General features: G+C 45.5%; 1 protein-coding gene across 1 annotated transcript in view; it reads right to left on the reverse strand.

The window, feature by feature from the left end:
* The window catches only part of LOC141126744 (uncharacterized), a 25,601-nt gene extending 6,168 nt beyond the window's left edge, over window positions 1–19,433 (reverse strand). The window contains exon 1 of the mRNA XM_073612708.1: window positions 19,322–19,433. The gene's annotated coding sequence lies outside the window, so the exon portion shown is untranslated. The remainder of the gene's footprint in view (window positions 1–19,321) is intronic.
* Window positions 19,434–19,700: the final 267 nt, after the last annotated feature.

Consider the following 19,700-nt stretch of genomic DNA (forward strand, 5'->3'; position numbering starts at 1 on the left):
ATCTAGGCTGTCACTAAGCAGATGGGCTGTCCATATATTCCACTTTCGGTCAAATATGTGCATGGAGTCCAGGAGAGTATGGTGTATTCTTTCCATAGTCCTGATGGACTCCATACGAGAAATTACCTGCGACCAAGAAACGTGGGGGCATTTCCAGTTCATTGCTATTGCCCATTGGATCGCACTAAAAAGTGTGTGGATTAATTTTTGTATGGGAAGGGGAACAGCTGGAAGCTCTGCAAACAGTAAACACATTTGGCAAGTCAATGTAAGTGATACTCCGGAGAGAAGCGTTATGAGAGATGTAGTCTTGTGCCAAATGACGTCTAAGGCTTTACAACCCCAGAACGTGTGTAACAACGTACCCCTGTCCTGGCATCCTCTAAAACATGTGCCAGAAACCAGGGGATATATTCTATGGAGACGCTCTGGGGTGTAGTACCACCCAGTGTGAAGTTTGAGTACCGTTTCCCTAATTGACACAGAGCGTGTACATTTGTGCATGTTGTCTATCATATCTTGCCAGTCCTCAGCAGGAACCTCTTGGGCCATCTATACCTCCCATGCCTCCATTGCTGTGGATTTTTGAGGGGAGTTATAATCATTGAGGTATCGATAAAGTACAGAGATGGTCCCCTTATCCCTCGCAGCTTCCCCACACAGGAGTTCAAATGGAGTCTTCGACATCTCCACTCCGCCCGCCATAAGTGCCGAGTAGAAGTGTCGAATTTGCAGGTATTGGTGAAACTCGAATCTGCCCATATCGTATGTCTGCTGCAGGTGAGCGTAGGAACAGAAGGAGGCATTCTGCAGCAGATATTCAAGGTTCACCAGGCCCCTTGCCGTCCACTTAAGGAATGGTGATTTAGAGGAAAAGGCTGGGGGGAATGAGGGTTCCCCTAAAAAGGAAGATAAAAGGGTCACGTCTGATTGTAACTTAAATTTTTTACGATAGAGAGACCATAAATAAAGTGATTGGCCAACTATATTATTTAATGGGGTGACATCTCTAGGGGAAATTGAGCGGGAACAGAGAAGGCCCGGTAGGTAGTATGGAGTCACCGAGATCTGCTCAAATTGTAGCCATGGTATAGAGGCAGGGATGGTATGCCACTGCGCCAATTGAATAAGACGTGATGCCAGGAAATACTTCCACAGATCTGGGCATCCCAAGCCTCCCCTCACCTAAGCTCTAAACATCTGTATACGTCCCATTCGCATTTTTTTATTTTGCCATATAAATCTAAGCAAATCTGTTTGAATCCTCTGTATAACTGAGCGAGAAACATATAGGGGTAGGGATCTAAAGAGGAACAGGAGTTTGGGGAGGATATTCATTTCACTGCCTGAATTCTCCCTAAAAATGATATACGATATGAGGACCATTGATTTAAAAGGTGTTTGACATTAGAAAAGGCTGGAGGATAATTCAAGGAATATAACTGTTTCAAAGAGGGGGCTAGTTTAATACCTAGATATTATATGGAGGCGTGATTCCATGAGAATTTAAATTTATCTTTAAGAGTGGTCAATAAAAGTTGTGGGAGATGAATTGGTAGAGCTGAACACTTGGAGGGGTTGACTCCCAGGCCCGTTAGTTTGTGGAAGGGAGGACATGAGGTTGGGGAGGGAGAGTAGAGGGTCTGAAATAAATAAAAGTATGTCGTCTGCGTAGAGGCTAAGTTTAAACTCTTGATCCCCTTTCGTGTAACCCTTAATGTTTGGGTCATTAGAGATGGATCTAGACAGGAGCTCCATGGCTAGCGCAAACAAAAGCGGGGATAATGGACACCCCTGTCTAGTACCACATCTCAGGGAAAAATAGTCTGAGTTACAACCCGGAAGCTTAATATGGGTCTTCGGGTTATGGTAAAGGGCTTTAAAGCCATGTATAAATGCCCCACTAAAACCAAATTTGGATAGCACTGTGTCTAGATATGTCCAGAGGACACTATCAAATGCTTTGTTTATGTCTAAACTCAAAAGTAGTACTTGGTTTGTGTTCATATGGACGTCCTGTAGTATATTGGTGGCTAAACGGATATTATCTGTGATCTGCCTCGAGGGGATAAAGCCGGTTTGATCGGGTGATATCAGGGTCGTTATAACTTTAGCCAGTCTGTCTGCCAAAATCCTCCCGAATATTTTAAGGTAATTATTTATAACAGAAATGGGGCGGAAATTTTGGGGGAGGGTATGGTCTTTACCGGGTTTGGGAATGAGGGACATGTTTGCTAACAGCATTTCTTCCGGGAAACGCTTTCCTTTGAGAATGTGGTTATACATATTAGTCAGTGTGGGAAGTAGGGGTTCAGCAAATTTTTTATAGTAAACGGCAGAGAATCCATCAGGGCCTGGGGATTTGGAGGGTTTAAGAGAGGAAATAATAGAGGCGACTTCTTCTGATGAGCAGGGGGCATTAAGGATACCCAATTGCTCCTCTGAAAGCCGAGGAAGCGAGAGAGTATCCAGCCAAGACTGCATGGGAGGAGGAGGTGAAGGGTCTGGGCCAGAAAAAAGTTTCTGATAGAAGGAGGAGAAAATTTTTAGAACATGTTTGGGATGAGAGGTGAGGTTACCGTGATGATCTTTTAATTTGTAGAGGTGAGTCGGTTGGGTGGACTGTTTGAGCTTTCGTGCAAATATTGTGGAAGCGGAGTTACTATAAAGGAGGAAACGAGCTTTAGACCATCTAAGAGATTTCTCAACATGACCTGAGAGTATGTCATCTAGGGCCCTCCTTTTTTCAGTGATCTGAAGGAGCAACTCCTGCGAAGGGGTCTGAGTGTGTCTATGGTAGAGTTGTTCTAATTCTAGGGTGAGTTTATGAGTATCCTGTTGTTTTTGGTGTTTTTGAGTCGTAGAAATTTCAATCAAGTGGCCCCTCATCACAGCTTTATGGGCTGCCCAAAGGGAAATGGGAGAAATATTCTCCACATTATTGAGCCTAAAATATTCTTTGAGGCGTTCGAGCAACTGTGCAATGATCATCGGATCCGTGAGTAGTGCGTCGTTAAGGCGCCAGGATCTGGCTGTATTTGGGAGGCCTAAACAAGAGATATGGGTAGATACAATGTGGTGGTCTGACCAGGGGCAAATGTGTATGTTAGCTGCAGTAGATTTCACTGTCAGAGGGGGGGTGCAGAAAATATAATTCAGGCGGGAGTAACTATCATGAGGGTGGGAATAGAAAGTGTATTCCCTGGAGCCGATATTGTGGGCTCTCCAAACATCTATAAGTTGAGAGGACTTCAGGGAATGTTGAAGGGATTTGGGGAAGGCCTTAGAGGTTGGGCATGTTCGGCTTCTATCAAGTCCTGAGTGGGCCACTAAGTTAAAATCACCTCCAATTAACATATGAGGGGAGTGGAACCTATCTAGGGTCTGGAAGAATTCTTTAAAGAATGAAGCCTGTGAGGCATTTGAGGCATACACTGAGGCTAAGGTTAGTTGCTTATTCTGGATGGAACCCTGAACTATAACAAATCGACTATTAGGATGTTTATAGATTTGTTGAACCTGAAACATCACAGAGTTCTTAATAAAGATGGCCGCCCCTCTAGACCTGGACCCATATGTGGTGAAGTAGCTTTGATTAAAAGTTTTATCAAAGTATGATGGGTGATTGTCTCTGGAGAAATGAGTCTCCTGAAGTAGGATAACATCCGCTCCAAGAGATTTATACATTTTAAATGCTTTTCTCCGCTTTTGAGGGGTATTGAACCCTTTTACATTATGGGAAATTATTCTAACACCCATAATATATTAATGGTGGGACAGTTAGGATCAATAAGGGGTCCAGGCCGAGAGGGAGCAGCCAAACAACAATACAACCCTTCCAAAGGTGTGACACAGCCATGGCGCACAATTCCGCAGGAGTGTGTGCATCATCAATCTGAGTTAGTAACACATATATCACTATGACGGAGCCATCTGATAAGTATAACACAAAAAAAAGCAAAAAAATAAAACCAGAAACAAAGAGTAACAAAAAAACTAGAAACCTGAAAACCAGGCCAAAAAATGGCCAAACATCGCTCAGGGGGGTCATGGAGAAAGACATCCCATAAACCCAAAAAGAATTGTTCATTCGGACCAAAAGGTCCAACACTCTGATTGTTTGTGTCCGTGTCATCCGTACAAACGTGCATTTGTCGGAAGAGTTTACCTGTGGGAAGTCAACCAGCTCAGACGTCACTAAACAGACGGAGAGCCAGCCAGCCCCCAATGTTGAAGAGTGTAGGGACAATCAGGCGGACGCAACTGGAAATCCGTAATGAGCCAGGAGAGTCCTAATTCCTCTGGGCATGTTGGGAGATGTTCATAATTCGCTACCTTGAGGGAGAAAAACAAAAAGAAAAAAGGGTAGAGGGAAAAAAAAGGAATAAAAATGAGCATTGCTGTCAGTCACGGCGTTGATCTCGGCGGTCTCTTCTGGGTGGAGGGGTTGCCCAAATAGCTGAGTGGCGTGGGGTGGAAGGTAGTCTGGGCAGGGAAGCCGCATCAAGGAGGCCCAACTTCACCAGCAATTCCTTTCCTTCTGCTAGCGTGGTCACTGTGTAGGTCGTGCCATTATGGGGCACTTGAAGCTTGAATGGGAAGCCCCAGCGGTAACGAATACTGGCCGATTGAAGGACCGAAGTAACCTCTTTCATCCTCCTGCGCTTATCTAGGGCGGTAGGGGAGATATCCTGGAAGATTTGAATCGGAGTGCCTTCAAGGCGAATATTAGGGGTGTTTCTTGAGGCTCTGAGAATTTCCTCTTTAATCAAGAAATCCTTAAGGCAAAGCACTATGTCTCTTGGCGGTTTCTCTGGAGGAGGGAGAGGACGAAGGGCTCTATGAATCCTGTCACAGGAAAAGGCCGACAACGGAGAGTCCGGCAAGAGAGATTGAAATATCTTCTGTACAGTGGGTAGTAGATCAGTGACCGATTCCGGCACTCCTCGCACCCTAAGATTGTTGCGACGGTTCCTGTTGTCGAGGTCCTCAATGTGGGCTTGGAGTTGCAGGACTGTTTCAGACAGGGACTCATGCTCCTTTCTGAGATCAGAGTACACTAGGGAGAGCTTGTCATGTTTAGTCTCCAGTAAGTCAGTTCTACTGCCTAATGCTGCGATCTCAGGACAGTGTGTTAGTAGATTTGTGAAGCTCAGATTGAAATTTCTGGGCAATCTTGTCATACATTAAAGTTAGACTCTCACCCAGATCAGCCTTAGTAAGCTGCAGAGTGTACTCACTGTCTCCCTGGGAGTGTGGTGGTGAAGAGGCTGCTGTAGGAGAATGTGCCTGTGACTGTGTCTTCCGGGCGCCATCTTGGGCCTGCATGTTTCTCTCTTTCTCTCTCAGCAGATAGGTTGTTAGTGATTTTTGGGCCGGTTTTCCACAGCGATTTTTAGTTCCTGTCATGCGCTGAGTGTTCCGCCGGGGGTGCGGGGATGAATTGGGTAGAAAACCTGTGTTGATCCGGGGAAGTGCCGTTAGTCTCCGTGGCTCACGGAGCTCTCAGCCCTTGCTTCCTCCTCGGTTCGCACAGCGCATGCGCCCCCAAAATTACATTTTTAAAGGAATAAAAGTAATTCAAAACTGCTTGCGGCTCTAATGTAATGTTGCCCCCCCAGCCATTACCAGGCCCTTTGGGTCTGGTATGGATATTAAGGGGAACCCCGCACCCAAATGAAAAAAAAAAAAGGCGTTGGGCCCCCAGGCCCTATATACTCTGAACATCAGCAGTATACATGCGGTCCCCAGGTTACATACAAGATAGGGACTGTAGGTTTGTTCTTAAGTTGAATCTGTTTGTAATTTGGAACAGGAACATTTTGTAAGTGTAGCTCCAGCCAAAAAATCTATTTTTAAGCTTTTTGGATAACATAGGGAAGGGTTATCATCACCCCTGTAACATTTGTTTTGCTGTCTGTGCCCCTGTTCAGAAGATTTCACCTCACTTTCTGTCCCAATGACAATTGGATTTAGAAAATTTCTGTTATTAGGGAAACAAGGATTAGTGATAAAGCATCAGTGGAGACACCTTTTTCCCATATTAACTCTTACAGGAGAGAATTTCCCTTCCTAGGGGTATATTTCCTCTCGCTTCCTGTTGTCTCCCTCCATTTGTAAGTAGGAGTCGTTTGTAAGTCGGATGTTTGAAAATAGGAGACCGCCTGTATATACTATACGGCCTGCCCTATACACTCTGCTGAAAATTGGGCCTTAGGTGTTGGTTGTACCAGAACACTGTAAGCCCTCACAGTTACTCGGGCCCCGGAACGGGCCCTGCTGTGAAATATTATATCAAGAATTGTAATTACGCATCCCTGTTAAACAGGGACATACAAATTGGGCCTTAGGCGGTGGTGGTGGTGGCACAACACTGTAAAGCCTCACAGATACTTTTGTATAGCGCAGGAACAGGCCCTGTTGTGAAATATTAGTTTAAAAATTGTAATTACGCACCCCTGTTAAACAGGGGCATAAAAATTGGGCCCTAGGCGGTGGTGGTGGTGGCACAGCACTGTAAAGCCTCACAGATACTTTTGTTGAGCGCAGGAACAGGCCCTGCTGTGAAATATTATAACAAAAATTGTAATTACATGCCCCTGTTAAACAGGGGCAGAAAAATTGGGCCTTAGGTAGTGGTGGTGGTGCCCTGAACCGAAAATATTCCTAGAAGCTATCATCATGAAGATTGAGAGGAATAGGATAGTCACTTAGCATAATAGCATAGTCACTCAGCATATGCAGTCTTCAAGGGATCCCACATCCATAGAAAAATCAATTGGTTACATCAGCATAAGGTGCTTGGTAGCTGGTGATCCAAGACTAATTCATTTTTATTAATGTGAGCCGATCAACAGAGTTTGTGGACAGGCGCAATCTGTGATCGGTTACAAAGCCTCCAGCAGCACTGAATGTGCGTTCAGAAAGAACGCTGGATGCAGGACAGGCCAGTAGCTCAATTGCATATTGAGCGAGCTGTGGCCAGTGGTCCATCCTCAAGACCCAATAACCCAGTGGATGCTCTGGTGGAAAGATCTCCTAGTTTGATCTTGCCCCTAGATATTCCTTCACCATGTAATTCAGACACTGGCGATGGTTACTGGAACTGATCAGACCTGGGCACTGAAGACTGAAGAATTGTCTGAAGGCATCGGTCAGCCGGCCACCTTCTCCACCACTCTTTCTGTGACTGAATGAAGCCTCAGCAACACATTGTCCAGCACCAGGAAATTGTAACCTCCCAGGCTCTGGAAACGCATTGCACAAACCTTTCTGCAAGGCCTCCCGAAGATGTTTCATCGTCTGCTCCCTCTGCGAAGGCTGGATAAGTTCTGCAACCTTAGCCTTGTAATGTGGATCAAGAAGGGTTGCCAGCCAGTAATGATCCCTCTCCTTGATACCATGAATACTAGGGTCCTTTTGCAGGCTTTTTAGGATCAGTAAAGCCATGCAGCGTAAGTTTGCAGAGGCATTCGATCCTGAGTCCTCTGGCTCACTAAGGATCACATGATCCTCAACCACCTCCTCCCAGCCACGTACAACTCCATGGGTTTCTGGGACTGCAAACGATCCCTTGAAGACTGCTGCTGATGCTTAGTGTTATCCTCCACCTCCATGCTGACACAATCCTCCTTCTCTTCTTCTTCCTGTGTGATCAGCGAGCCTGCAGGAATACTAGTATCTGGATAAAGGGGGCCTTGAGAGGTAAGAAAGTCCTCTTCCTCCCGCTGTTCTGCATCAAGTGTCCTGTCCATTATTCCACGAAGTGTGGGCTCCAACGGGAAAACAAGAGGGACAGTATCACTGATGCATGCACTGTCACTGCTCACCATCCTGCACTGTCACTGCTCACCATCCTCATGGCATCCTTGATCAGTATCCACTGGCGTGGCGAAAAAAAGCCAAGCTCCCCTGACCCTGTCCTGGTGCCATTCTCACACAGGTACTCATTGATGGCCCTCTGCTGCATGTGCAGCCGCTGCAGCATTGCCAACGTTGAGTTCCACCTGGTGGGCATGTCACAAATGAGGTGGTTCTAGGGCAGATTGTATTCTCTTTGACCACAGACTTTCCTGGCCTGCCTCAGGAGATCCTGTAAGCTAGGGTACCTGCTCAAGAACTGCTGCACCACCAAATCCAGGACGTGAACTAAACAGGGAACATGGGTCAAGTGTCCCTGTTGGAGGGCAGAGAGGAGGTTGGTGCCATTGTCGCATACAACCATTTCTGGCTGAAGCTGGCGTGGTGTCAACCACCTCTGAGCCTGCCTCTGCAGAGCTGACAGAATCTCTGCCCCAGTGTGGCTCCTGTCCCCTAAGCAGACCAACTCAAGCACTGCATTGCATCTTTTTGCCTGAGTGCTCGCGTAGCCCCTTGAATGCCTACGGAGCAATGCTGGTTCAGAGGAGAAATCTGCAGAGGAAGAGGCCATAGAGGAAGAAGAAGAGGAGGTGGTGGAGGAGGGAGCTGTGGCAGAATCACCAATAGCATTTTGGAGGTGTGGTGGCGGAACAAGCTCCAACAATACTGAACCCTGTCCTGCATCCTTCCCAGCTGCCAGCAGAGTTACCCAGTGCGCCATGAAGGAAAGGTAACATCCCTGCCCATGCCTGCTAGACCATGAGTCTGCGGTAATATACACCTTACTGCTGACCGCCCTGTCCAACAAGACAAAATCATTGCCTTCCACATGCCGGTAGAGAGCTGGAATGGCCTTCCGTGAAAAGAAATGGCATTTTGGAACCTGCAACGGAGGTACAGCACATTCCACAAATTCACAAAAGGGGGCAGAGTCTACCAGCTGAAAAGGCAGCAGTTGCAGTGCTAGCAATTTGGCCAAGCTAGCATTCAGACGCTGAGCATGTGGATGGCTGGGAGCGAACTTCTTTTGAAGGTTTAGCAACTGGGGTAGGGAAATTTGCCTGGTAAAATCCGATGTTGGTGTACTGCTAGCAGATTGGCCGCAAGTACTTGGGACACCTATTTTATAGTAGGTGAGGTTGAAAAAAGACACAAGTCCATCAAGTCCAACCTATGTGTGATTATGTGTCAGTATTACATTGTATATCCCTGTATGTTGCGGTCATTCAGGTGCTTATCTAATAGTTTTTTGAAGCTATCGATGCTCCCCACTGAGACCACTGCCTGTGGAAGGGAATTCCACATCCTTGCTGCTCTTACAGTAAAGAACCCTCTACATAGTTTAAGGTTAACCCTCTTTTCTTCTAATTTTAATGAGTGGCCACGAGTCTTATTAAACTCTCTTCTGCGAAAAAGTTTTATTTCTATTGTGGTGTCACCAGTACGGTATTTGTATATTGAAATCATATCCCCTCTCAAGCGTTTCTTCTCCAGAGAGAATAAGTTCAGTGCTCGCAATCTTTCCTCATAACTAAGATCCTCCAAACCCTTTATTAGCTTTCTTGCCCTTCTTTGTACTCGCTCCATTTCCAGTACATCCTTCCTGAGGACTGGTGCCCAGAACTGGACCCCATACTCTAGGTGCGGCCGGACCAGAGTCTTGTAGAGTGGGAGAATTGTCGTTTTATCCCTGGAGTTGATCCCCTTTTTAATGCATACCAATATTCTGTTTGCTTTGTTATCAGCAGCTTGGCATTGCATGCCATTGATAAGCCTATCATCTACTAGGACCCCCAGGTCCCTTTCCATCCTAGATTCCCCCAGAGGTTCTCCCCCGAGTGTATAGATTGCATTCATATTTTTGCCACCCAAATGCATTATTTTACATTTTTCTACATTGAACCTCATTTGCCATGTAGTTGCCCACCCCATTAATTTGTTCAGATCTTTTTCATACCTCCATTCCTCTCAGTGCAGGTTTCTGAGAGGGCTGGAGGTATAGTGGGGTTGGAGATCCCAGCTGATGAGGCACAAGGAGAGGTCCACCTTGTTATTTGATGTGGGTCTTTTAAGTGGTGTTGCCAATGGACTGCATGGGAGATCGTCATATGTCTGGTCAAGCATGTGGTGTCCAAGCGGCTGCTGTTTTGGCCACGCTTGATACGATTCAGACATATGTTGCAAACAGCAACGGTGCGATCTGCTTTTCAAAATATGTGGGGAGTCAGCAGCGCCCTGCACCTGCTTAGCTCTGCGGTGTAATGTAATAAGGTGGCTGCCCTTAAGCTGCTCCCTGGGGGGCATCCTGCCTCGTTGGAGATACACGGCAGGCAGGTGCCGGCAGGGGCCAGCACAGAGGCAGGTGGAGACAAAGAGGTGCTGGCACTAGCAAAGAGTAGATGGGTGACAGTCAGGAGTAGGGATGAGCCGAACACCCCCCTGTTCGGTTCGCACCAGAACATGCGAACAGGAAAAAAGTTTGTTCGAACACGCGAACACCGTTAAAGTCTATGGGACACGAACATGAATAATCAAAAGTGCTAATTTTAAAGGCTAATATGCAAGTTATTGTCATAAAAAGTGTTTGGGGACCTGGGTCCTGCCCCAGGGGACATGGATCAATGCAAAAAAAAGTTTTAAAAACGGCCGTTTTTTCAGGAGCAGTGATTTTAATAATGCTTAAAGTCAAACAATAAAAGTGTAATATCCCTTTAAATTTCGTACCTGGGGGGTGTCTATAGTATGCCTGTAAAGGGGCGCATGTTTCCTGTGTTTAGAACAGTCTGACAGCAAAATGACATTTTGAAGGAAAAAACTCATTTAAAACTACCCGCGGCTATTGCATTGCCGACAATACACATAGAAGTTCATTGATAAAAACGGCATGGGAATTCCCCAAAGGGGAACCCCGAACCAAAATTAAAAAAAAAAAATGACGTGGGAGTCCCCCTAAATTCCATACCAGGCCCTTCAGGTCTGGTATGGATTTTAAGGGGAACCCCGCGCCAAAAAAAAAAAAAAAAACGGCGTGGGGTCCCCCCAAAAATCCATACCAGACCCTTATCCGAGCACGCAACCTGGCAGGCCGCAGGAAAAGAGGGGGGGACGAGAGTGCGGCCCCCCCTCCCTCCTGAACCGTACCAGGCCACATGCCCTCAACATTGGGAGGGTGCTTTGGGGTAGCCCCCCAAAACACCTTGTCCCCATGTTGATGAGGACAAGGGCCTCATCCACACAACCCTGGCCGGTGGTTATGGGGGTCTGCGGGCGGGGGGCTTATCGGAATCTGGAAGCCCCCTTTAACAAGGGGACCCCCAGATCCCGGCCCCCCCCCCCTGTGTGAAATGGTAAGGGTTTTGTATCCCTACCATTTCACTAAAAAACTGTCAAAAATGTTAAAAATGACAAGAGAAGAGAAGAAGAGCGGGAGCCTCCCCCCATGCCATGGGTGCGGAGCGGCCCGAGGAGAAGAAGATAGAAGACGCCGCGGAGGAGATGCTGGACGAGAACGCCGGAAGAAGAGCCAGAAGAACCAGAAGAACCAGAAGATGAAGGAAGATAGAAGAAAGAAGAAGTATTTAAATAAAGGAATTGTCAAAAACTGTCTCTTGTCATTTTTAACATTTTTGACAGTTTTTTAGTGAAATGGTAGGGGTACTTTTGTACCCCCTTACCATTTCACACAGGGGGGGGGGCCGGGATCTGGGGGTCCCCTTGTTAAAGGGGGCTTCCAGATTCCGATAAGTCCCCCGCCCGCAGACCCCCACAACCACCGGCCAGGGTTGTGGGGATGAGGCCCTTGTCCTCATCAACATGGGGACAAGGTGTTTTGGGGGGCTACCCCAAAGCACCCTCCCAATGTTGAGGGCATGTGGCCTGGTACGGTTCAGGAGGGGGGGGGCCGTACTCTCGTCCCCCCCTCTTTTCCTGCGGCCTGCCAGGTTGCATGCTCGGATAAGGGTCTGGTATGGATTTTTGGGGGGACCCCACGCCGTTTTTTTTTTTTTTTTTTGGCGCGGGGTTCCCCTTAAAATCCATACCAGACCTGAAGGGTCTGGTATGGAATTTAGGGGGAACCCCACGTCATTTTTTTTTTTTAATTTTGGACGGGGTTCCCCTTAATATCCATATCAGACCTGAAGGGCCTGGTATGGAATTTAGGGGGACTCCCACGTCATTTTTTTTTTTTTAATTTTGGTTCGGGGTTCCCCTTTGGGGAATTCCCATGCCGTTTTTATCAATGAACTTCTATGTGTATTATCGGCAATGCAATAGCCGCGGGTAGTTTTAAATGAGTTTTTTCCTTCAAAATGTCATTTTGCTGTCAGACTGTTCTAAACACAGGAAACATGCGCCCCTTTACAGGCATACTATAGACACCCCCCAGGTACGAAATTTAAAGGGATATTACACTTTTATTGTTTGACTTTAAGCATTATTAAAATCACTGCTCCTGAAAAAACGGCCGTTTTTAAAACTTTTTTTGCATTGATCCATGTCCCCTGGGGCAGGACCTGGGTCCCCAAACACTTTTTATGACAATAACTTGCATATTAGCCTTTAAAATTAGCACTTTTGATTTCTCCCATAGACTTTTAAAGGGTGTTCCTCGGCATTCGAATTTGCCTCGAACACCCCAAATTGTTCGCTGTTCGGCGAACTTGCGAACAGCCAATGTTCGAGTCGAACATGAGTTCGACTCGAACTCGAAGCTCATCCCTAGTCAGGAGGGGTAGAGGGGGAAGTGCCAGGGAGGCGGATCCAGGACTGGAGCATCCCAATAAGTACGCTACTTTGAGTGATATTGGTGAAACCAGTCAGGGACCAGCACTGCTGGAGCTGAGGGACTCTCCTAGCTGCCGGGGGAAGAACTCCTCCAGTGAGAGTGGGGGGGCAGCAAAGGGAAAGGAAAGACAGATTCTGGTGGTAGGGGACTCAATTCTTAGAAGGACAGAGAGGGCAATCTGTAACCAAGACCTGAAGTGCCGAACAGTATGTTGTCTACCGGGCGCTCGGGTTCGGCACATCACGGATCTTGTGGACAGATTACTGGGAGGGGCTGGGGAAGACCCGGCTGTCATGGTGCACGTTGGCGCCAATGACAAAGTCAGAGGCAGATGGAGTGTCCTAAAGAACGATTTTAGGGACTTAGGAGCTAAATTGAGGAAAAGGACCTCCAAGGTAGTATTCTCAGGAATACTACCGGTACATCGAGCCACACCAGAAAGGAAGAGGGAGATTAGGGAAGTAAACAAGTGGCTGAAGAGCTGGTGTAGTAAGGAGGGGTTTGGGTTCCTGGAGGACTGGGCCGATTTCTCAGTCGGTAACCAGTACTATAGAAGGGACGGACTGCACCTAAATGAGGAGGGTGCAGATCTGCTGGGAATGAAGATGGCCAAAAAGTTAGAGGGGTTTTTAAACTAGGCGATGGGGGGGAGGGTCCAGAGGCAGAGATAGCCAGCGCGGAAGATGTTCCAGAGGGTAGTATTGGGGGCATTAGTGGTAGGTTAACCAAAGCACAAAAACACAAGGTGAGTATAGTAGCAAGTCCTAGTTGCAATCTCGAAACACCCAATACGAGGACAATATGTGACCGGTCTAAACTATATGGCATGTTCACCAATGCCAGGAGCATGGCGGACAAGATGGGTGAACTAGAGATACTGTTGTACGAGGAGGATTTGGATTTTGTGGGAATTTCAGAGACCTGGTTCAACAGCTCTCATGATTGGCTGGCAAACATTCAAGGGTATACCCTATACCGCAAGGATAGAGAGGGTAAAAAAGGGGGAGGGGTATGCCTATATATCAAGAATAATGTACAAGTGAATGTGAGAGATGACATCACTGAGGGAGCTAGAGGGGAGGCGGAATCCTTATGGGTAGAGCTCCAAAGGAATGAAGCTAAGGGGAAAATAATACTGGGAGTATGCTATAGGCCCCCTAACCTGAGGGAGGAAGTGGAGACGGATCTCCTATCACAAATTGGATTAGCAGCAAGGATGGGAAGTGTTATCATAATGGGAGATTTTAATTATCCAGACATAGACTGGGCGGAGGGAACCGCGCATTCATTTAAGGCTCGCCAGTTCCTTAATGTCTTGCAGGACAATTTTATGGGTCAGATGGTAGACGCACCAACTAGAAATAAAACACTACTGGATCTACTGATTACCAACAATACAGACCTGATCACGGATGTGGAAATACGGGGCAATTTAGGTAACAGCGATCACAGGTCAATTAGTTTCAGTATAAATCACACAAACAGGAAACACAAAGGGAATACAAAGACACTGAATTTCAAAAGAGCCAACTTCCCTAAACTACAAACCTTGCTAAAAGGCATAAATTGGGATAAAATATTAGGAACAAAGAATACGGAGGAGAGATGGGTTTTCTTTAAGAGCATATTAAATAAGGGCATTAGCCAATGTATCCCATTGGGTAATAAATTTAAAAGAGCGAACAAAAGTCCTGGATGGCTGTATGTAAAAATGCATATAAAAGCAAAAGAGAAGGCCTTCAAAAAATACAAGGTTGAGGGATCATCCTCAGCATTCAGACTTTATAAAGAATGCAACAGGAAATGTAAGGGTGCAATTAGGACAGCTAAGATAGAACATGAAAGACACATAGCGGAGGAGAGCAAAAAAAATCCCAAGAAATTCTTTAAGTATGTAAACAGTAAAAAAGGGAGGACAGACCATATTGGCCCCATAAAGAATGAGGAAGGACATCTGGTTACAAAGGATGGGGAGATGGCAAAGGTATTGAATTTATTCTTCTCCTCAGTCTTCACGAGTGAATCGGGGGGCTTCAGTAACCAAAACTGCAGTGTTTATCCTCATGACACAACACAGGAAGCACCTCCATGGTTAACAGAGGACAGAATTAAAATTAGACTTGAGAAACTTAACATTAATAAATCACCGGGACCAGATGGCTTGCATCCGAGGGTACTTAGGGAACTCAGTCAAGTGATTGCCAGACCGTTGTTCCTAATTTCTACAGATAGTCTACTGAATGGAATGGTACCAGCTGATTGGAGAAAAGCCAATGTAGCACCAATATTTAAAAAGGGCCCAAAATACATCCCTGGGAATTACAGGCCAGTTAGCCTAACATCAATAGTATGTAAACTCTTGGAGGGGATGATAAGGGACTATATACAAGATTTTAGTAATAAGAACGGTATCATTAGCAGTAATCAGCATGGATTCATGAAGAATCGTTCGTGCCAAACCAATCTATTAACCTTCTATGAGGAGGTGAGTTGCCATCTAGATAAAGGAAGGTCCGTAGACGTGGTGTATCTGGATTTTGCAAAAGCATTTGACACAGTTCCCCATAAACGTTTACTGTACAAGATAAGGTCCGTTGGCATGGACCATAGGGTGAGTACATGGATTGAAAACTGACTACAAGGGCGAGTTCAGAGGGTGGTGATAAATGGGGAGTACTCGGAATGGTCAGGGGTGGGTAGTGGGGTTCCCCAGGGTTCTGTGCTGGGACCAATCCTATTTAATTTGTTCATAAACGATCTGGAGGATGGGATAAACAGTTCAATCTCTGTATTTGCAGACGATACTAAGCTAAGCAGGGAAATAACTTCTCCGCAGGATGTGGAAACCTTGCAAAAAGACCTGAACAAATTAATGGGGTGGGCAACTACATGGCAAATGAGGTTCAAGGTAGAAAAATGTAAAATAATGCATTTGGGTGGCAAAAATATGAATGCAATCTATACACTGGGGGGAGAACCTCTGGGGGAATCTAGGATGGAAAAGGACCTGGGGGTCCTAGTAGATGATAGGCTCAGCAATGGCATGCAATACCAAGCTGCTGCTAACAAAGCAAACAGAATATTGGCATGCATTAAAAGGGGGATCAACTCCAGAGATAAAACGATAATTCTCCCACTCTACAAGACTCTGGTACGGCCGCACCTAGAGTATGGGGTCCAGTTCTGGGCACCAGTCCTCCGGAAGGATGTACTGGAAATGGAGCGAGTACAAAGAAGGGCAACAAAGCTAATAAAGGGTCTGGAGGATCTTAGTTATGAGGAAAGGTTGCGAGCACTGAACTTATTCTCTCTGGAGAAGAGACGCTTGAGAGGGGATATGATTTCAATTTACAAATACCGGACTGGTGACCCCACAATAGGGATAGAACTTTTTCGCAGAAGAGAGTTTAACAAGACTCGTGGCCACTCATTAAAATTAGAAGAAAAGAGGTTTAACCTTAAACTATGTAGAGGGTTCTTTACTGTAAGAGCTGCAAGGATGTGGAATTCCCTTCCACAGGCGGTGGTCTCAGCGGGGAGCATTGATAGCTTCAAGAAACTATTAGATAAGCACTTGAATGACCACAACATACAGGGATATACAATGCAATACTGACACATAATCACACACATAGGTTGGACTTGATGGACTTGTGTCTTTTTTCAACCTCACCTACTATGAGATGTGACTCCTCCTCCTCTCTTCTATCAGGCACCCGAGTAGAGTCAGTGACCTCATCATCCCCTCCCTCATCGTCACTGGAGCAAACTTGGCAGTATCACTTGACATGACTGCCAGTTTCTTGACCTTCTTGGGCACCCCCTCTCTCTAGGCTCACGTTACTCCCTTCCTCAACCTAGGTACCATCATTGGAGCCTTCAAATCACTGCGCATCCTCCTGCAGCATGTACCCGACACTGTGGTCGAATAGTTCGGGGGACTCCTCCGTGCATGATGGTGGGGCTAGAGAAGGAGTCACTGTTGACATGGAGCGGATGGAATAGGCCGCTTTGGCAGCTGCATTGGCAGGCAAACTACTCTGAGCCTGGGTGACGGAGGATGAGGAGGGCTTTGTTATCCATTCCACCAACTGTTCTGCATGTTGTGGCTCCATAACACAGCCAGATGCAGAAAAAAAGGACTAGCGTGCCCCACGGCCACGTGCTGAGGATGCACCGTGTCCATGACCAGCCCTGATGACTGTAGACACAGAGCCTGCTTGCCCTCTTTTAGTGGCCTGTGAGTGTCTGCCTCTCCTTGATGGCCTTCTGGACATGCTGTAAATTTTATTTAGCAAAACCACACTACACTGTATTGTGTACTGTGTACATCACCAGAAAAGTAGTAGCAAGTGCACTAGGGGTGCACAGTACTGTGTACACCAACAGAAGTGTAATAAGAACTATGGGTGTACTGCATATATTGTGTACTGTGTACACCACCAGATAAGTAGTAGCAACTGCACTAGGGGTGCACGGTACTGTGTACACCAACAAAAGTTTAACAACAACTATGGGTGCACTGTGTGTATTGTGTACACCACCAGGAAAGTAGTAGCAACTGCACTAGGGGTGCACGGTACTGTGTACACTCCCGCAGTGCATTATGGGCCGTTATGCGCTGCTCAAATTTGGCGCGAACGGCCCATAATGTTTGGTTTTCAACGAACGGGCGAATAGCCAATGTTCGACCCAAACAGAAAGCTCATTTTTTATAAATGATTTTGTTATACTTTTGCACCTTAAAAATCCTAAATACATCTTCAAATTTCTAATTATCCTTCAAGGGATGTGATGCTTTATCCTTATTAGATGATAAGCAAAATATTCTCTCTCTTTTATACAATTTTCCTTTAGAGTTACCAAAACCATATAATAGGAGGTCACACCTAAACACTTTCAAATTGTATGCAATCAGGCCTGTCCTTGCACTACAACGTTGAAGGTACACCTAAAGGAAATTGAACAAAAAAGATTGTATAATGTGTAGCCAGCTTAAGAGTAAACTGTTGGTTCCACTAGGAATTGTGTGTTATATAACAGGAAAGGAAATGATGTGTCACCTCAGTGTCCCTGTGACCTCCACCTGACCAGGAAATTCCCCTGTGATAAAATGAGCGCATTGTGCGCAATTCTCAACATATGTCCCACATACAGTACGTCTCACTGGTACAGCCTACACCCTACATACAGACACCAGGGAGGAGTGATAGCTGGGCAAACCATCTCACATGACGAGTACTTTCACTGCTGCATGTATAAAAATGAATCAGATCGCTTAATACATATGACCACATCAAAAATACTTCTAACGCTTCAATGTTCTCTGTACAGCACTGTGGTATATGTCAGAGCTATATAAATGTATAATAATAATCATTTGTGACTGTGGGTACAGCTCCTTTGGTACAGAGACTGATGTGATTGGCTTAGTGTTCTCTGTACAGCACTGCGGTATATGTCAGAGCTATATAAATGTATAATAATAATAATAATATGTGACTGTGTGGGCGGGGGGGGGGGGGGGGCATTAGAGTGTAAGCTCCTTTGATCAGATATTTATGCGATTGGCTTGGTGTTCTCTGTACAGCACTATGGTATATGTCAGAGCTATATAAATGTATAATAATAGTGTGTGACTGTGGGTGGACATTAGAGTGTAAGCTCCTCTGGAACAGAAACTGATGTGACTGGCTCAGTGTTCTCTGTACAGCACTGCGGTATATGTTAGAGCTATATAAATGTATAATAATAGTGTGTGACTGTGGTGGGGCATTAGAGTGTAAGCTCCCCTGGAACAGAAACTGATGTGACTAGCTCAGTGTTCTCTGTACAGCACTGCGGTATATGTTAGAGCTATATAAATGTATAATAATAGTGTGTGACTGTGGTGGGGCATTAGAGTGTAAGCTCCCCTGGAACAGAAACTGATGTGACTAGCTCAGTGTTCTCTGTACAGCACTGCGGTATATGTCAGAGCTGTATAAATGTATAATAATAGTGTGTGACTGTGGTGGGGCATTAAAGTGTAACCTTCTTTGGTACAAACACTGTTGTGACTGGCTCAGTGCTCTCTGTACAGCACTGTGGTATATGTCAGAGCTATATAAATGTATAATAATAATAGTGTATGACTGTGTGGGGGAGGGGGGCATTAGAGTGTAAGCTCCTTTGGTACGAAGACTGGTGTGAGTGGCTCAGTGTTCTCTGTACAGCACTGCAGTATATGTCAGAGCTATATAAATGTATACTAATAATAGTGTGTGACTGGGGGGGGGGTTACATTAAAGTGTAAGCTCCTCTGGAACGGAAACTGATGTGACTGGCTCAATGTTCTCTGTAAAGCACTGCGATACATGTCAGAGCTATATCAATTGGACACTATGATACATTTTAATATATTATGTTATGCATTGTTATATTGTGTTATGTTCTATTTTGGTTTATAATATAGCTTTTTGTTATGGTACATACATTACAAACATAATACATACAGTCTTAATACATGGTCTTAATTATAATAATTCACATACACTCTACATTTCCAATCACACATCCCCTGTCCTCGTCTCTATAAGTCCTATAACATTCTGCAAGTGAAGTCTTATTATTATATTATATAAATTATTATATGATATAGTATTATATTGTTAAAATGTATTGGACACTTTGTACCTGTATTGTAAGAGGTCCGTCCTTCTCTCTTCTGTGACTTGTTCTAAGCTCTGATTGACTCTTATCTGTATCTTATCAGAGCTCTGTATCATGTGACCAGCCACAAATAATAGCCTGTGCTCCAATTGGCCATGGTGGCCCCAGGGACACACAATGTTCAGCTAATGGGGAGGACACTACAAAGTCACAGGATATGGTACTGTCCTTGTCATACTTTTATATGGGTCCTTCTCTCTGTAAAGGTCCACTTCCAGTCTACAGGAAGGTGACCCATCTGGATGCACATTGACCCTTCCCTTGACATGTTCAATCCAGACCTCTCTTCAGGCTGGAATGATGATACAAGATAGCCAGTAAACTTGGAAAAATATGTTTTGGA

This window comes from Aquarana catesbeiana, linkage group LG02 (genome assembly GCF_042186555.1).
Source record: "Aquarana catesbeiana isolate 2022-GZ linkage group LG02, ASM4218655v1, whole genome shotgun sequence".
Taxonomy (NCBI): domain Eukaryota; kingdom Metazoa; phylum Chordata; class Amphibia; order Anura; family Ranidae; genus Aquarana; species Aquarana catesbeiana.